At 39.0% G+C, this 16,642-nt stretch overlaps 1 protein-coding gene across 1 annotated transcript in view; it reads left to right on the forward strand.

Moving 5' to 3' along the window:
* The window catches only part of LOC122790588 (collagen alpha-1(XXVII) chain-like), a 1,538,899-nt gene that overhangs the window by 1,002,167 nt on the left and 520,090 nt on the right, over nt 1-16,642 (forward strand). The gene's annotated exons all lie outside the window — the stretch shown is intronic.

Consider the following 16,642-nt stretch of genomic DNA (forward strand, 5'->3'; position numbering starts at 1 on the left):
CATTTATGCATTTGTATTTGTTACAGTTCATCTAAATGTCATACCCTATTTTCGGTAGAGGCGAGTCACAAGGCCTCCAATAGTTAGCTAAAAAAGGGGTATATTAATAATATTAGCAAGACATAAAATATACCTTTTAAGGAATGCAAAAATTAGGTACATGCAGTGGTAATAGTAGAGTATGCCAAAATAAGGTGTTATAAACTGGATACATTTGAAAGTCAGATGGAAAACTTAACATCTGCCTATTATCCTACTAAATTAACATTAGTTATGCTGCGTGATTATAACCAGAAATGAATTGGATGAGAGACCATTTCCAGCCACAGTATAGACCAGGAGACCATAACAACATTTCAGAGCAACTCTTACAAACAGATTACCTTCCATGTTACAGTTCAAATCAGCTGGTCACTCTATAACCAACACAATAACTGCTATATTTGAGGTTTTTACCTGAATGCCATTTATAGAAATCATTGCGTTATGTACAAGGATACTAGCACTAATACAGTTTAATAATTATGATAGTAGTGCTTTTCAGGAATGTTAGTTGCATAAATCAGTGCATTATATACAAGGACATAGCACAAGTCATTTACATAATTATTTACACTTGTTGCATAACTGTCTGTTTGTATCATTATAGTTGCACATTGCTGAATATAGTATGATTTTTGGAGCGATAGCTTAGGAGCCTGTTCTACAGATCTAACCTGGTTCCTTGTAACCTTGCACTTATATTTGCAAGTGAGGTGAGCTTTCAAAAAACAGTCAGTTTGTTAGCTTTTGTATTTTGTCTTTTAAAGTATTCCATGCTACAGGGGCTATTTTATAGAAGGCTTTTTTTCTGTTGTTACCAGGTATATGGGGGTCTTTGTAGCTTTACAATGTCTTATCATTCTGGGTTAGGCCTCATGTTTCTGTCTAGGAATGTATTTTTTAAAGATGGGCAGTAGCTTTTATTTAATAACTTACAACTTAGAATATTTAATAAAAAGTGTTCTCTTGCAACAGCTGGTTGACATTTGGTTTTCTGTATGGTAGTACAATTTATCTGTATACCAAATAATGTTGCAAATTGACTTTTGTGGGCCAGTGATGCAGAATGAGACATTTCTATATGGCAGTATAAACCAGACCAGTTGTGATTCTGCATGAAAAGCTGCCATTAACTTCAGTCTTGTTAAGCATAGGCATGCAAATAAAAAGGCATAATGAATGTTAGGAACAGGTAAGCCTACTCATCTAAACAGGTAACAGGAATAGCCTGATGACATACAATGCAACTACTAGGTTTGGTGGGTGATCTGTAACTGTATGACTTGTAAGGAGTATCCTTTAACCCCCAACCACCAGCACTATTAACACTCCATCCTACTTGTGGAATATGCTGGATTTAACAAATTTAACAATTTTTATTTTATTTTTTTATTTCTTTTTTTATTTTACATTTGTTGACCGAGAAAGTCCAACTGGAACGAAGTGTATTTACACGGAGGCCCAGGAGAAAAGCTCCACATTAGTTAAACAATAATTGCAAACGGTCATAAGACAAGCAAAAAAATCACACAAGAAATACATATCTACAATGGATTTGTTCCTAGCAAGCTTAAATTGCAGAAAATTTGGCCCCAGATGGCAGTCAACTGAGGAGTCTCCAACACTGTAGCATGTAGACAGTAAGAAGAAGTAGAGAGGAAGGTAAGAAGGAGTGGAATAGAGAGAAGGAAAGTATTTATGTAATGCATGGACAGCGCCAAGAATCCATAAGATGTGACAAGTGAGTTTTTGAACTGTGTTATAGATGATGCAGAAGACACATTATGGGGGATGTTGTTCTACTTTCTAGTTATGGAATGAGAGAATAGAGCTTTGCCTGCAGTGTTGTGAGCATTAGAGATACAGAGGAGAGTTTTGTTGGTAGGATGGAGAAGACGATTTGCTGAGTCTTGGGTCAGTAGTCGGTTTAGTGCTGGAGTTTTATGAGGATTCCTTAGAAAGTTGTAGGCAAGAACTAGTTGGTGGTAACTAAGTAATTGAGGAAGTTCTAGCTACTGTAGTTCCTTTAGGGCTAGACTGTGATGGCTTCTAAAAGCGGAGTTACTGGCAAATTTAGCAATTTTATTGTAACATGACTCAAGTTTGTCTAAGTCCAATTTCCTGACCTGGGTTAGGATTGGTGCTGCATACATTAGGGTAGACAATAGGTGGGTTTGGGCTAGGGTGACCTGTGCTTGATCTGATAGGAAGCTTTTGTATCTTTATAGAGTTCCTATTTTTTTTGTACTTTCTTGATGGTTTGAGAAATATGGACATCAAAGTAAAGATTTTTGTCTATTTCTACACCAAGGAGTTTAGTAGGAGGTGATGTTGGAGGAAAGAGGAGAGGTTTTAGATTTGTTGGGGGTAAATAGGAGTAATTTGGTCTTGTTGGGATTTAGGATAAGTTGAATATCAGTAATCCATCTTTTCATGGAGCTGAAGGATTCCTGGGTAGGTTTTTGTAAAGTGGTTAGGGATGGGGCTAAGCAGATTAGCGTTGAATCATCTGCATACTGTATAAGTTAGGCATGCTGGGTGGAGCTGTGTAGTTTGTTGGTGAAAATGGAGAAAAGTAGTGACCCCAATATTGAGCCTTGTGGTATGCCTATGGTAGTTGGCAGCAGAGGTGATAGCACACCTTGCCATTGGACAGATTTTTTCCTGTCAGATAGTTTTTGAACCAGGCAATAGTAGAGGGGGCAAAGGACAGGGAGGATAGAGTGTCTAATAGTATGGTATGAGAGACCATGTCAAACGCTTTGGAGAGAACAAAGAATATAGCTGATACAAAATTGTTGTTGTTTCTAAGTTGGTTAACCTGATTAGTAAAAGAGAGAAGTGTAGTAGTTGTGCTATGGTTTGGGCGGAAGCCATGCTATGTGATGGAGAGGAGATGTAAATTCAGGAAATGCATAACTTGAATGTGAATATATTTCGCAAGTAGCTTAGATAGGGGAGATAAGATATCAATGCAGCAATAGTTTGAGAGGTCAAAGGAGTTGCCGTCTTTGTGAAGAGGGATAATATATGAGACTTTCCATAGCTGAAGGATGTAGGCTTCCTGTATGGAGCGGTTGATAAGAATTGAGACAGGACATGGTAAGCTAAGGATTCAGCTGCTATTTTTAGGAAGTTAGTGGGTATACCATCGGCTGCGAGAGTGGTAGGTTTCAGTTTTAAGAGGAGTTTTTTAATTATAGAGGTTGATACAAGTGAGAGAGTAAAGGAAGGTATATTATCGGGACTTGTGCTTGGGGTAGATATAGAGTTATTCTTGGATAGTTGGGCAGATAATGACAGAACAGATTCTGTGAAGTGATGATTAAATTGAGAAGCTATGTCATCATTATTAGTGGTGGTGTTGAGAGCTGGAGTGGTAGTTTTGCCAGGTTTTAGTAGGGAATTGATAGCTTGCCAAAACATTGGGGGATTTTTGGAGTGATTGTCTTGGATACCAAGGAAATAGTTATGTTTATCAAGTTTTGTTTGTTTTTGGTCTGATTCCTAAGTTGTTGGTAATTTTGTTTGGCTAGGCTAGTGTTATTTTTTTTCCAGATCTTCCAGGCTTTATCTCTAGACTTTAGTAAGGTTCTTGTGCTCCTACTTAGCCATGGGGCATAGTTTGCTTTAGCTCTAATTTTTCTAATGGGAGTGACTGTATTAAGGACATTGGTAAAAGTACTGTTGAAGAAATCAACTGCCTGGTCTAATTCTAGAGTTTGTAATGGATGCCATTTACATTGTTTTAACATACTGTTAAGAATTTGTGGGTTTAGTTTGTGTTCATCCCTGATTTTCTTATAAACTAAGGGTTTGGGTATGTTTATATGTTTCCGAAGGAGGGATGTGGGGAGATGATCACTAAGCTCATGAGGTAGACAGCCCACTTGGTAATTTTGTTTGGGGAAGTTTACTAAAGTCCAATCGAGGATTGATTGTTTTGGGGGATTTCCTGTCCACTCTAGTGGGTTATTGAATGAGTTGTGAGAACCCAAATAAGTTAATATGGTTAGAGGGGTTGTTAGAGTTGCAGGCTAGCCAGTCTAAATTTAGGTCATCTAATAGGATAGTTTCCTGAGGCAGGTTATCTCTATCCATTGTAAGATTTCCTCTATTATGGGAGAGTTGTTTCCTGGGGAGATGTAACTACAGAGAATGTTGATTCTCTTTGTGTTGTTTAGAAATAAAACTGAGCCTAATGTTTCGGCATTCAGGAATTTGGGTAGAGGAGTTTGCAGAGGTTGGAGGTTGAGTGTGTTTTTAAATAGAATTGCAACTCCACCTCCCTTCGTATGACCTCTGTCTAGTCTTAGGATATTATATCCTAGGGGGAGGATTTCTTAGTTTTGGGTGCTGGGTTTTAGCCAGGTCTCAGTAATGGTTAGTATATCAGGGGAGTAGTGAGCTATGAATGTGTGTAAGTCATGTAGTTTGTTAGATATATTTCTAGAGTTAAGGTTAATAATAAGTAGGTCTGATGTCTGTTTGTTTGAGAGTATGGTATTGCATGGATCTGGGTTAGAGTGTATTGCCCCTGAGATTAGTAGCCATTTTCTAAGGAGTAGTTTGTGTTTAATTGAGTGTGCTAGTTCTATATTAGATCTACGTGACATTTTTCATCTGAAAAGTCGTGTGGTGTGTGTTTTATATATATATATATATATATATATATATATATATATATATATGAAATATTGAGCTGTCAAATAATGTGGAACAGATGAGGACATTTGTGTCAGTGTTTGTGTGAAAGTATGAGTTGTGTGGACGGTATTGTTGTTTAATGGTGTGTTAGTATGTATGGATGTAGTGTAGGCTAGGGTGGTGAGAGTTAGTAGTAGGAGTGGTACTATGCCTTGCATGATTTGTCTAGGTAGAGCTTGGGTATTAGAAGTATTGTGGGTTGAAAAACTGGGGTGGGTTTAGTGGGGTGGATCCTAGGTACTTTGTGTGCTTATTGGGTGGGGAGGTTAGTTGGGAGTGTGGTTGGGGTGGAATGATTTGAGGTAGTTGATAGGTGTAGAGGTTGGTCAGGTGAAGAGGGGAGAGAATAAATATAGGTGTAGTGGGGGCAGGTGGGAATTGGGGGCAGGGTAGGGGAGCGGAGTGAGATGAGCACAGTGAGGCGAATGGAGCGGGTCCATCCGGGCCATGAGAATACAGAAACAATGTGAATGTGCTGTTCAGGGCAGAAAAGTAGTACAGAGAAAGTGGGTAAGATTCAAGTAATCACTCTTTCCTAAATATATGTTTGTTTGTCCCTTTTAGTTTTAAGCTTTAGCTGCCCTTTTAATTTTAAGCTGTCCCTTTTAATTTTAAACTTGAACTGCAGAGTTATTATTATTATTAATTATTAATAATTACTTATATTAAGCTGGTCTTACAATTTACGTTATAGCACTAAATTAATTTAATTGAGTATGTGCTCTAGTCCTTTGGTTCCCATTCCAGCAATACCCATTATTTATCAGTATTATAATCTCACACATTAATGATTAGACATGTTTACTTACAGTGTATTATTGATGCCACTGCTGCTGCAGATTAGCATGTGCTGAATGAACTTGCTACATGTAAACAGACATAGGACTGGTTCTTTTAATCAAGAGTAGTTTTGTGAATAGCAGTCACTTGACAAGAACAGCTGATGGTGAGCAAAACGTTAGTGGTTTAGCCTATTAGAAATCCTTTAAAATATAGTTATCCCTGACAGTACAGTCATGTGGCTCAAGAAGAGGTTCTGTTACAAGAAATAAATGAAGGAAAGAGTAATGCACTTTTCTGAAAAGTTATATTTGGTTTGTTCCTTAGTACTAAAGTCTTATTATGGCATAAGATGGGATCATGGTCAAAAGGGGCCCTAGGCAGGGTAATGGACCAAGCACCCCCAGCCATTCCAATGCCCCATTTCATGTTTCTCTCTCTCTCTCTCTCTGTCTCTCTGCAGTTACCATAAACACTGTTCAAAAGTGTCAGTGTGCATACTATCTTTTTCAACTTTTGTAATGATTAGAGAAATGTGGATTTAAGTTTAAAAGGTATTTAATATTTTATAGCATAAACATTGATGGCCATTTGCTAAACAAAACAGTTGCACATCGAAAACAAACGTACCATGACTAATCCATTAAACTGCAAGATACATGCTGGTGTAGCATGTGGTGAAATACTAATTAACATCTACATGAAGGGTGTAGGAATTCAAGAGACAAATGTGTAACACATTTGCTAACAGCCTGGGACAGATGACTTGACAAGTGTCCTTTTTCAGGAGCAGCCCAGGAGTACTACCTGGTTAAGTAACTTGACCAAGTCACAGAACACAAGTGAAGGCTGAAGGAATCAAACTATGTACTACTGCAAGTGCATAACCTTATTCATCTGTACTAAGTGTTAGACAAACTGTTGTGGACCAAACACAGTGCATTTCACATCTGTGTGCCTGCAAAAAAAATCAGGCTGAATTAAAAATGTATATATAGTTAAAATATTAACATTAAACTCATAGCCTTTATGTTGTCCAGTTTATTTGCATCTGCATAATAAGCACATTGTCAGCATTAAGAAAACCAAGGATTAAATCCAAAGAATGTGGTCCATCTAATGATTACCAGTTTCCTTCATTTACAGTTACTACTCTGATTCATATGTAATTACTAGGCTAATGATCCCAGGAAACCTTTTTTTAAGTTGAGGCAAGCTTTCAGAGATAAGAATCAAACCTTTATCTTATAATTGTCAGGTAAACACCTTAACCATTATGCCAAATCCCAAAACCATAGGTATTACTTACTAAGCTTGCAGTCCAAGGAACGACTGAGGATCCTAGCCCACATTTCTAGTTGTCCCAAAGCACTGTCTTGTTAACTGACCTGCTCAAGGACAGGGCATAAATATGAGACAAAATCAGACATGTTCTGCAAAAATGGAGACAGATAAAAGAAGACTACTCTAAATCACTTAAAAATTTTATCAGAATGTGTTTTACATCAACATGTATGTCACTGAAATGGAATGTAATCATTAGTGATTTACCAAATAAAAAGTTAGTGACAGTTGGTGTAAGGGATTAAGGCTGTTGCTTCCTGTAGTCAAGGCACCGGGGTTGAGCCTGAGCAAATCAGTTAAATAGGCTGCTCTTCCTAACTAGGGCATTATAGATACACACACACACACACACACACACACACACACACACACACACACACACACACACACCTGTGAAATTAAAGAATTAACACACGCTCTACCTTCTGCTGCTGCATTTAATGCTTGTTCTCTGGTCCATTCTGCTGTACATTATGGAACACTGCTGTCCATCTCATAATGAATGCTCAAACCTACATGATGTTACATGTTCGTAAAAAATGTAGCATTGAAATAGTTCCATTACACAGAGAAAGAAAGATAAGCTTACCTCTCAACCTCTTAGAGCAAAAATCTGAGCAAAGACATAAATAAAAGTGAGAGAAAGGCCCAAAAATAGAGACAAGGGTTGGGGAGGGTGGCCTAATGGTTAAGGTGCTTGCCTTGCAAGCATAAGGTGCAGGGTTTGAATCTTACAAGGGATAATTGGCTAGGCTTAAAATGGCTCGTAAGAGCAGTTAGCTTAGTACTAATCTATAAACCTAAACCTATAAACCTATATTGCTCTTGCAAACTTAGAAAGTTGATAGAATAACAGGTTTTGCATTAGCATGAATTTTCTGAAGAGTATGAAGCCTGAAAGTAAAATGTCTGTCATTATTTTCTAGCTTCAATCTTAAATGATTTGCCACTATTTTGCCAGAATACCACAATTTTATGAAAAGTGGACCAAAAATATGAGGCAAAAATCTAGACATTCTGCAAAAATCTGTACAGTTGAGATGTATTAAAGTGTTTTCAATTGTTGATCTGATTTTAAATAATTGATTTTAACAGTCTTTATCTGTTTTATTAAGGTCTTTAAGCCTATATTAGTAATGGCAGCACATAGTTGCACTGCATTTTGCTATGTAAGTGTCTTAAGTTGTGACAGACTAGTTTAGGACTTGTCTTTGCATTAAGGTAGTTCCAGACCAGTCAGCTCAAGCTATGGGCCTAAGAATTTCAAAGTTGCTGTTTGCTGTGATCTTTTAAATTACTGTCACATTGTAATAGTTCTGTGTAATGGAACTATTGCTGTTGCATTGTAGTAGTTCCACTAATAGAGAAAGAAAGATGTGTTTTCATTTGTTGATCTGATTTTAAATTTATTTTAACAGTCGGAATCTGCTTTAGCTAGGGTATTTAAGCTTATATTAGTAAATCCAGAACATAGTTGCACTGCATTTTGCTGTTTAAGTGAACTAACTGTTGGTATTAAACCCTAGTATTCTTATGTACTGAGTGTATGTCAGGCTAGTTCAGGACTTGTCCTCGTATTAAGGCAGTTCTAGGCCAGTCAGCACAGAGCTAAGAGCCTAATTTTTTCCCTCCCACCCAAGCTGTTGTAGTTGTGCTCTTAAACCCAGTGTATCTGTCATTGCCTGCTCCTTATGATAATTTGACAGTATAATCCCTCCCTCCCTGTCTCTGTTTATTGGCTGCTTACATTAAGCATATAAGTATCATTTTGCAAAATCTCTTCCCTTAAACTACTCACCAGGCTAAAAGACCATTGATTTGTGTCTTTCGGCTTTTCCCGGTTAGGGGTCGCCACAGCGGAACTCCGGTCTGCTAATGATTGTCAGTTGATTTTTACGTACCAGCTTGCCAGGCCTGACGTACAACCTTCAACGAAGGTACGCCCATTCACGCATATCTCTACGCAGAAGACGCTGTAGCTGAGAACCAAACCGGACAGCGTCTTACTGTGAGGTGACAACACTACTGCAGCACCACCACCACGGCTTAAAGACCATTGATAAAATTGCATAATATTGAGTGTGCTTATTCTGCTTGCACTGATTTTAGTATCAAATTAGCAAGTGTTTTATACTATAATTAATTAACTGGATCTTACGGGTGGCAGAAGAAGGTTTCCAGATAAGCTGTTTTGTATTAAAATTTAAATACTCACTAGTAAGTCCACCCAAACATTATTCTAAAACTGAACTTTAAGCAGTTATAGTTATCCCTGGCCCCAGAGTCATTCCTGTCAGCATCATGGACCAGCACTTCCCCACAATGTCTCTAGCCAGCCTGATTGAGATGGGTGTCTTGAGACAGTATAAGAACTGTCTCATGTTTTCTGAAGGTCGTCTAGTACTCAAACATCATAACACAGTGTGTGAGAGATGTACATATATAATATCATTGGAGGCAAAGTTGTTACACACAGTAAAGTCAGATACCAAAATTGTTAGCGATACATCACACATCTCCAAGGCCATCACAATACACATAATCTGTCATATGCTGAGGTTCTAAAGATTAACTTGCCTAAACCTCAAAGACCTACAAAACACAACACAGGCAAAAAGCACACTCAGCCTACTTCCTCACATACCACAAGGAGTCCCAAAGTCACAGATGCTGAGCCCCTTAGGCAGGCATCAACCCAACCAAACATTCTTGTTAAGGTGACTCCATTGTAAGACACACAGATGTGCCTCTTACCAGACTGAGCAAGGAAAGAGTGAAGATTATTTTATTGTCTGGTGCCAGGATCCGTCAGACCACACTCGCACTCAAGTCCTTGAACAACAAGTACTAGTATGACTCTGTCATAGTTCATGCCTGTGCCAGTGACTTGAGGTGTATCTCAATGGACTATATGAAGAGAGACATGATGGAGCTTTCAAACTGTGTGTCCAAGACAGGTATGAGCCCTGCACTGAGCAGTAGTCTACCTTCTCCAAGGATGATTTTGTGATATGAGCAAAACATAATCAACATCAGTAATTGGCTTAGTTTTGGTGTCATTCATATAGTGTCTGTTATTTGTCAGTCTGGGGGGATATGATCAACAGATAATGCTGCTTCTCAAGGGATGGCCTGCATGCATCTGTTCCCTCTAGAGTTTCAGTTATTGGCAAAGACATTGTCCACCCCCATAGTGCCTTTTTCAGTCATTGCCACCCTGATAAACCTACCAATGTAACAAAACAATGAAGGTGTTACTGATCAATTCTAGGAGCCTAAACAAGAAACTCCACTGCCTACAAGCATTTCTCATCTTGGAGGACATCGATGTCTGTGTAGTGACTCAGACATGGCTTATAATAGTGGAGAGCACTCCGGCTGTGCAGGACGATAACACCTTCCACACTTTTAGACCGGCTACAGTGCAGGAGGGGAAAAAGGTGGAGGGATCTCAAGGCTGATAAAGCAGCATGATGCATTAGAGCTTCTTCATGTTCAAACAACCATCAGAAAGGTCCAATAACTCTCTCTATGACAAAAGAAAGCCACAATGCTTATCTATAGGAATTAGAATCACTCAAGTATTAAACCCAATATCATTTTTCCTAGGTGATCCAAACTATCCAACTATAGACTGGGAAACTTACACCACCACTAGTGCACAGGAACACAGAGATTCCTGGATTTTTGTCAATATGAATTTCCCTGTAACAATTAGTCAGGGTACCCACTACGGGAAATAATGTCTTGGATCTTGTCTTTATTAATGTTGGAGTATTTTGTTCCATCTTTTGCATATCTTCATCACTTGTTAGGTCTAACCATGAACCCATCTCCTTTGAACTAAAACTGAAACTAGAGATTCCCTTCTACCCTATGTACCTTTAGAAATTTCTTTAAGACAAATTACTTCCTCATAACTGATACATTGGCAGACTTCAATTCCCCTCCAAACCCAGTTAGCTTCACCGAATGTGCAGAAACATATGCCACCACATTATATTAGCATGTAAACAGCTGCATAGATGCAGCAGTACCCCACAGGAAAAAGTGCAGGGAAAACTCCAGAAACAAACCCACATGGTGGAACCATAATATCAAGTAGATTTATAATAAAAGAAAAGAATTTTGACCAAAAGTATAAATAATAATTTCCATAACGTTAGAGCCTTTGTCATTGAAAAAGCAAACATCTCAGAAGTGTAATAAAATCCACTAAAGCCATGTTTGAGGCTAATATAGCTACCCAAGCCAAAGACAGTCACAAGGCATTTTTTAGTTATGTTCATAATCTCAAAGCACAAAGCAGCAATGTGCTGAGCTATTTCTGAATGATGTTACTTACACTGAGGCTGGAGGTATACTGCACCTACTGGGCAATAAATTTAGCTCTAACTTTACCCATCTCCCCTCCATCTGTCCCTCAAGCTATACCTGAAACTGGTTTGCTTCAGCTATCACAGAAGACCAAATTCTAAAACTGCTATCAAAAGCTAAAAATACTGCATCAGTGGGTCCTAACAATATCCCTGGATGCATCTCAAACAACATGAAGCAAAATTTATCTACAGCCCTAACAACACTGTTCACTCTCAGCCTCCTTACAGGTTTTGTGCTGAGCTGGGGAACAACTACAGTCATTCTCCTGCATAATGGAGGACTTTCCACAGACCAAGGCAATTACAGACGCATAAGTCTGACCAGCCTCATATGCAATGCAGTGGAAGTAAATATCATGGAACTAATTAGTCATGACAAAGGGAACCTCCAAACACTGGACCCAAATCAGTTTGGGCTTGTCAAGGACAGGTCATGTTTACTCAGCCTGGTGGATTTTTTTCAAAAAGGGTCACCAAAGCAGTGGACAAAGGCAGGATGGTACAGACACATTCCTTGACCTGGATAAAGCTTTTGACACAAATAAACTGGGAATAAGCCCCTGTATCACTTGCCGGATTGCCAACTGACCCATAAATAAAATGCAGATAATCAAAATTGGGGAAGTTACCTCCACAGAGAGACAGTCACCAGTGGAGTCCCCCAGAGTTCTGTGTTGGGGCCTCTCCTGTTTGGCATCTACCTTTCTTTAGTAACAGACAATACCAAAGGACTCTGTCTGAGTAAGTCTACAGATGACTGCAAGCTAGGAGCAGCCACTGATTCCTCAAATGACTTAGCTATTCTGCAGGCAGGTTTGACCCAAATAAATAATCAGTGCCAAAATCATGGACTCAAACTAAATGCCACAAAATGCATTATTGTATCCTTTGGGAAGTCATCTACCCCAGGGAACTACGACATTGACAATACGCCTCTAGTAGTTGACCCAGTTGTTCAGGATTTGGGAACTTATGTGGACAGTAACTTAACTTTTGACCAACATATGTCCATTGTTGTAAGAAAGGCCTTTTATATTGCACATTGTTTCTAGATCTAGGGATGTCATTGTCCCCCTTTACTCATCCCAGATTAGGCCAGTTATTGAATGTAATACCCTCTTTGGCATGTATCTGTACAGACACATGGAACAACTGAAGACCCACAGAGATACCTTACCAAAAGGATACAAGGCCTAAACAACATGTTCTACATGGACAGAATCAAATCCCCATCACTATACTCTGTATCGTACAGACTGCTAAGAAATTACCTGTGTCTGGCATACAAGGCATCCTCTGACCCATTATTGATGGATTTACTGCATATCAGCAAGTCAAATGGCATCAGAATTACTCAGGTGAGGGATCTAAACCTCTTCTGCAACATCAACAGAATGGTTTGGAGGGAAAGGTATATCTCACGAGGATACCTCTGCCATGGAACAGTCTTCCCATCCGCATAACACATATTTCACCCCTGTCCATATTTAAGAGCAACTTAAATGTATGGATTGGAAACAAAAAAATTACCCCATCTCTACCCCATGTACTGCTAATGGACATAGGCAGCTCCTAAATGCTTCATCCCGTGCGTGGGTTCCTTCAAATTATCTATGGTCTGATCCTGGTTATTCTCATAAGGGCTAATGTATAATTGTCTACCATGTGATGCGATGGGTAAGGCCAATCTATAACCAAATGGGATAGGTTATTTTGAGCACAAAACGGGAAATTGACTAGGCTTAAAATGGCACTCGAGGGCTGCCAGCCTGGTACTTACTTGTGAACCTATATAACTCATACCTGTGGTTTAAACACATCTGTTATGATATAGCAAGCACACTGAATTTCTCTGCACTCTCTGGAGTATATGCCTACCCATTTTGCTTAAATATCGTGCCATCTTTACATGCATGTTTGCTATTGTCTCATTGGTTGAATGCAATAAGACGCAGAACGTGCACGTGGGCAAAGCAGGAAAACATTTCTTGTCCCGGGGGGGGGGGGGGGGGGGGGCAGATTTTTAAAGGAACAGTATGAGCAGCCTGAACAAAGTAGAAATATTTCTCTCTCTTTTTCCTATTAATTTAATGTAATCATCTTGATTTTGATCAATATAAAACATTTTTAAAACATATTCTGGAGGAGAATGTACGCTTCAAAGAGGTCAGGCTGCTTGTGTTCAAATGTGATGAAAATTATCAAATTTTTAGTTCAAAATGTCATCCATATTAGCAGTTTAATAAAAAAGATGGAAAAGAAGGCAACATTTGATCAAACTGTGTATAAAAGCAAATCCAATGGTGATGAATTAGAAGAGCAGAGAGTTAATGTGGGGCAAACTAAAAAAAATAATTAATTTTGCATATAATAATGGGAGCTTAGCCTTCCTGCAGCTTACTGGAGAAATGAAAGAAAGTAGTAATGATAACCTTGGTATATGCAGTAATTTATTTTAGTGTGTAGGCCTCCCTAATCTACCAGAAAAAATGTTGTTATTCCTAAAGCAAAGAGAAAGTGTACATATGAATAAGTAGTTAGTAATCAGTATGATTCAGAACAGCAGTCCAAAAATCAGGGAAAGGGGAAAGAAGAAGGGTGGAGAGGAGTCATTAGCACAACAGTTAACACAGTAATTAAAATTATAGTGGCAAGAACAAGCAGTAGGTAAATCAAATATCATGAACAACTTCAAACATTAAATGTGGCCAGTATCATCAGACAATGTTTTGATAACAATGAATGCCATGACATATTATGGTGTTTCATAAGCAGAACTGATTTTTCATTTGCATTACTTTATTAGGAATGTACATTTATAGGTTTTAGCAAGCAAAGGTGGTATGGTAGATCTTAACAATCACAATAAAATTGAGTAATCTGTATCTTTAAGATCAAACAGTCACACCACTGCATTTAATTTTTACATTATTTTTGAAAAGTTATGAGTATGAAATCAGGAATTTGAAGTTCATAAAGATGAGATATGAAGAACGGTTAGAATTTCAGTGTCTTACATAATGTGATAATGTTATTATCAAAAGATCTGATATAGCAAGTACAGTATTTTGTATGGATGTGAGCTACTATAGTGAAACCATTGTCTGATATTAAATAATAGTTCTTATTATAGCATGGTGGATTCCAACATGTATTAGTGACTTCCAGAAAAAATATGTGATTCTTCTGGAATATTTGATGTCCTTCTACTCATACGTTGCAGTATTCATGACATGAGGGAGTTTGCTGCAGGCTGGCCCAAATGTTTAGCCAGTATACAAAAGTCTAAAGCTACTGTCAAGTATGTGCGACTTCGCACATAGGTCCCCGGCCAGTGTCGGGTATAAAGTAGATGTCTGCATGCACCATCTTTAGAACTTTTCTAACGCCATCTCTGGTTGTTTGCTCAACAGCACAGTTGCTGATTGCAGTCAGATAAGTGCCTCGCTGTTTTTTTTTTCTTTAATTTTTGTGCTACTGTTGTTTTGCTGAGGTTACATGTCATCTGGGAAGGGCAAGTGTCAGTGTGGAAGGCAAATTCCACATAAGGATTCCTACGACTTATACCCTTTTTGTTTAGGCCCTAGCCATGACCATACCTCCTGTGCTATTTGCAAAGCATTTGTTCCTAAGACCATTTGCAGCCATCTCTCTTCTCTTAATTTATACTTAGAGAACCAATTCCTTAAGTAATTAGCTCGTGACGTCATGGAAGGTACATTGGGCCCTTCAGGTCAGCCTGTTTTATAAAAGGCCAAGAAATGTAGAGCTGAAGCCTCTGCTGCTCCTCCAATTCCTGACATCTCTCCCAAGGCCGATGTTGGCCTGGAGACCCATTCGGAGGAAGGAGGTGATTCTTCCACAGGTACCATAATGAAGGTCGTGAAGAATCCTGCTAGCACGTCCTCAGGGGAATTGCAGACATCTGCAATGGACAGATGGGGGGAACCCAGGCTCATTGTTTCAGAAGGCCCCTGCTGTATACCACAAATCCTTGTATGAGAAGAGGTTCTGAGCACCATTACTGAATGTAGGCCTACACTGGGTCCCTTGACCTTTCACCATTTGAATGTACCATTAAAGAAAAAGCAAAAAACAAAACATGCTTCTCCTTCTTCTCAGGAACATTCAAGCAGATTGGCAGGCCTTTTCTCAAGGGTTATTTAATGCCTTTAGGCAGTCTACAGGGGTTTCTCTCCTTTTTCCTTTCTTTTCTCCAGTTTCTCCTCAAAAAAGTTAAGATTGAGGATTCCTCAGATGAAGAGGATTCCTCTGGTGAGGAGTCACTGGCATATTCTTCCCAGATTTCCTCTCCATTGGGGTACGCTTCCCCAGAGGAGGACTCAAATGGTACAGAATCTCCAGGTGAGGATATTATCTTTGTTGAAACCATTGTGAGGATGAGAGAATTTTTAAATGGGATTGCTCTCAGGTTTCTGAGGTACAAAAAAGATGACCCATTAGAGACTGATTCCCTATCCCTGTCTGCAGTACCACCAGTGTTACCAGCATTTTTGGATGCTTTCTCCTCTGCAACTAAGTGTCTAGACTCACAACCTCCCACCCAAAAAAGGCCAAATAGATTTTATAAAGTGCTAGAAGATGGCAAGTTTTTATTTAAGTACCCTTCTGCAGATCCAGTCATATTCTCAGTGGCTGCTGATAAGCCTTCAGCACTTTTGTCTTGAACTTCCCTTCTCCCTTCAGATAAGTAGAGTAAAGGTATGGAAAGGTTATGGAAAAATGTGTATACTTCAGCCACTCTTGCCTTAAGGGCTATAAACTATCAGACACATATGACCAATTACACTTTAGCCCTCCTTTCTGAAGCCACTCAGCTCATTTCAGAGCTTTCTGAGTCAGATATTAAGTCACAGCTTTCTTCCAGTCTGGGATCTTCTTCTCAAGTGATATGTCATTCCATTAAATGCGGCTATGATGCAGTTGAAGCATCTGCCAAAGCTGCTGCATCTGGCTCTGTCTTGAGAAGGTACTCTTGGCTGAGGCTCCAGCCTCTTTCAAATTATCTCAAAGCGAAAATAATGGATGCTCCATTACATATTCAAGCCTTGTTTGCATCTGCAGCTGCAAAACTTTTTACGTCCTTGCAGGAGAAGGGTAAGGAGCTCCAAGAGTTTAAACATATTTTTGTGTCCCCAGTTCCAGAATTTAAAAAAACTACCCCTCTAAAACTCCCTTTGTTAGGATGCAGTTCAGACCTTCTCCATCCAGGGGTAAAAGGAGTGCTAGAAAACCTTACAATGCCAAGATGTCTTCTACTTCTTCTCCTGTTCAGAAGGAGCCTTTTCCTATCAAGCCAGGTAGTCTGTGACTGCAAAACTCTTTGCAGCCACATCCCCCTATCCTTACATCTTTTCCTGCCTCTCCCT

This window comes from Protopterus annectens, chromosome 16.part0 (assembly GCF_019279795.1).
Source record: "Protopterus annectens isolate FY-2018-M chromosome 16.part0, PAN1.0, whole genome shotgun sequence".
In the NCBI taxonomy this organism is placed as follows: Eukaryota; Metazoa; Chordata; order Ceratodontiformes; family Protopteridae; genus Protopterus; species Protopterus annectens.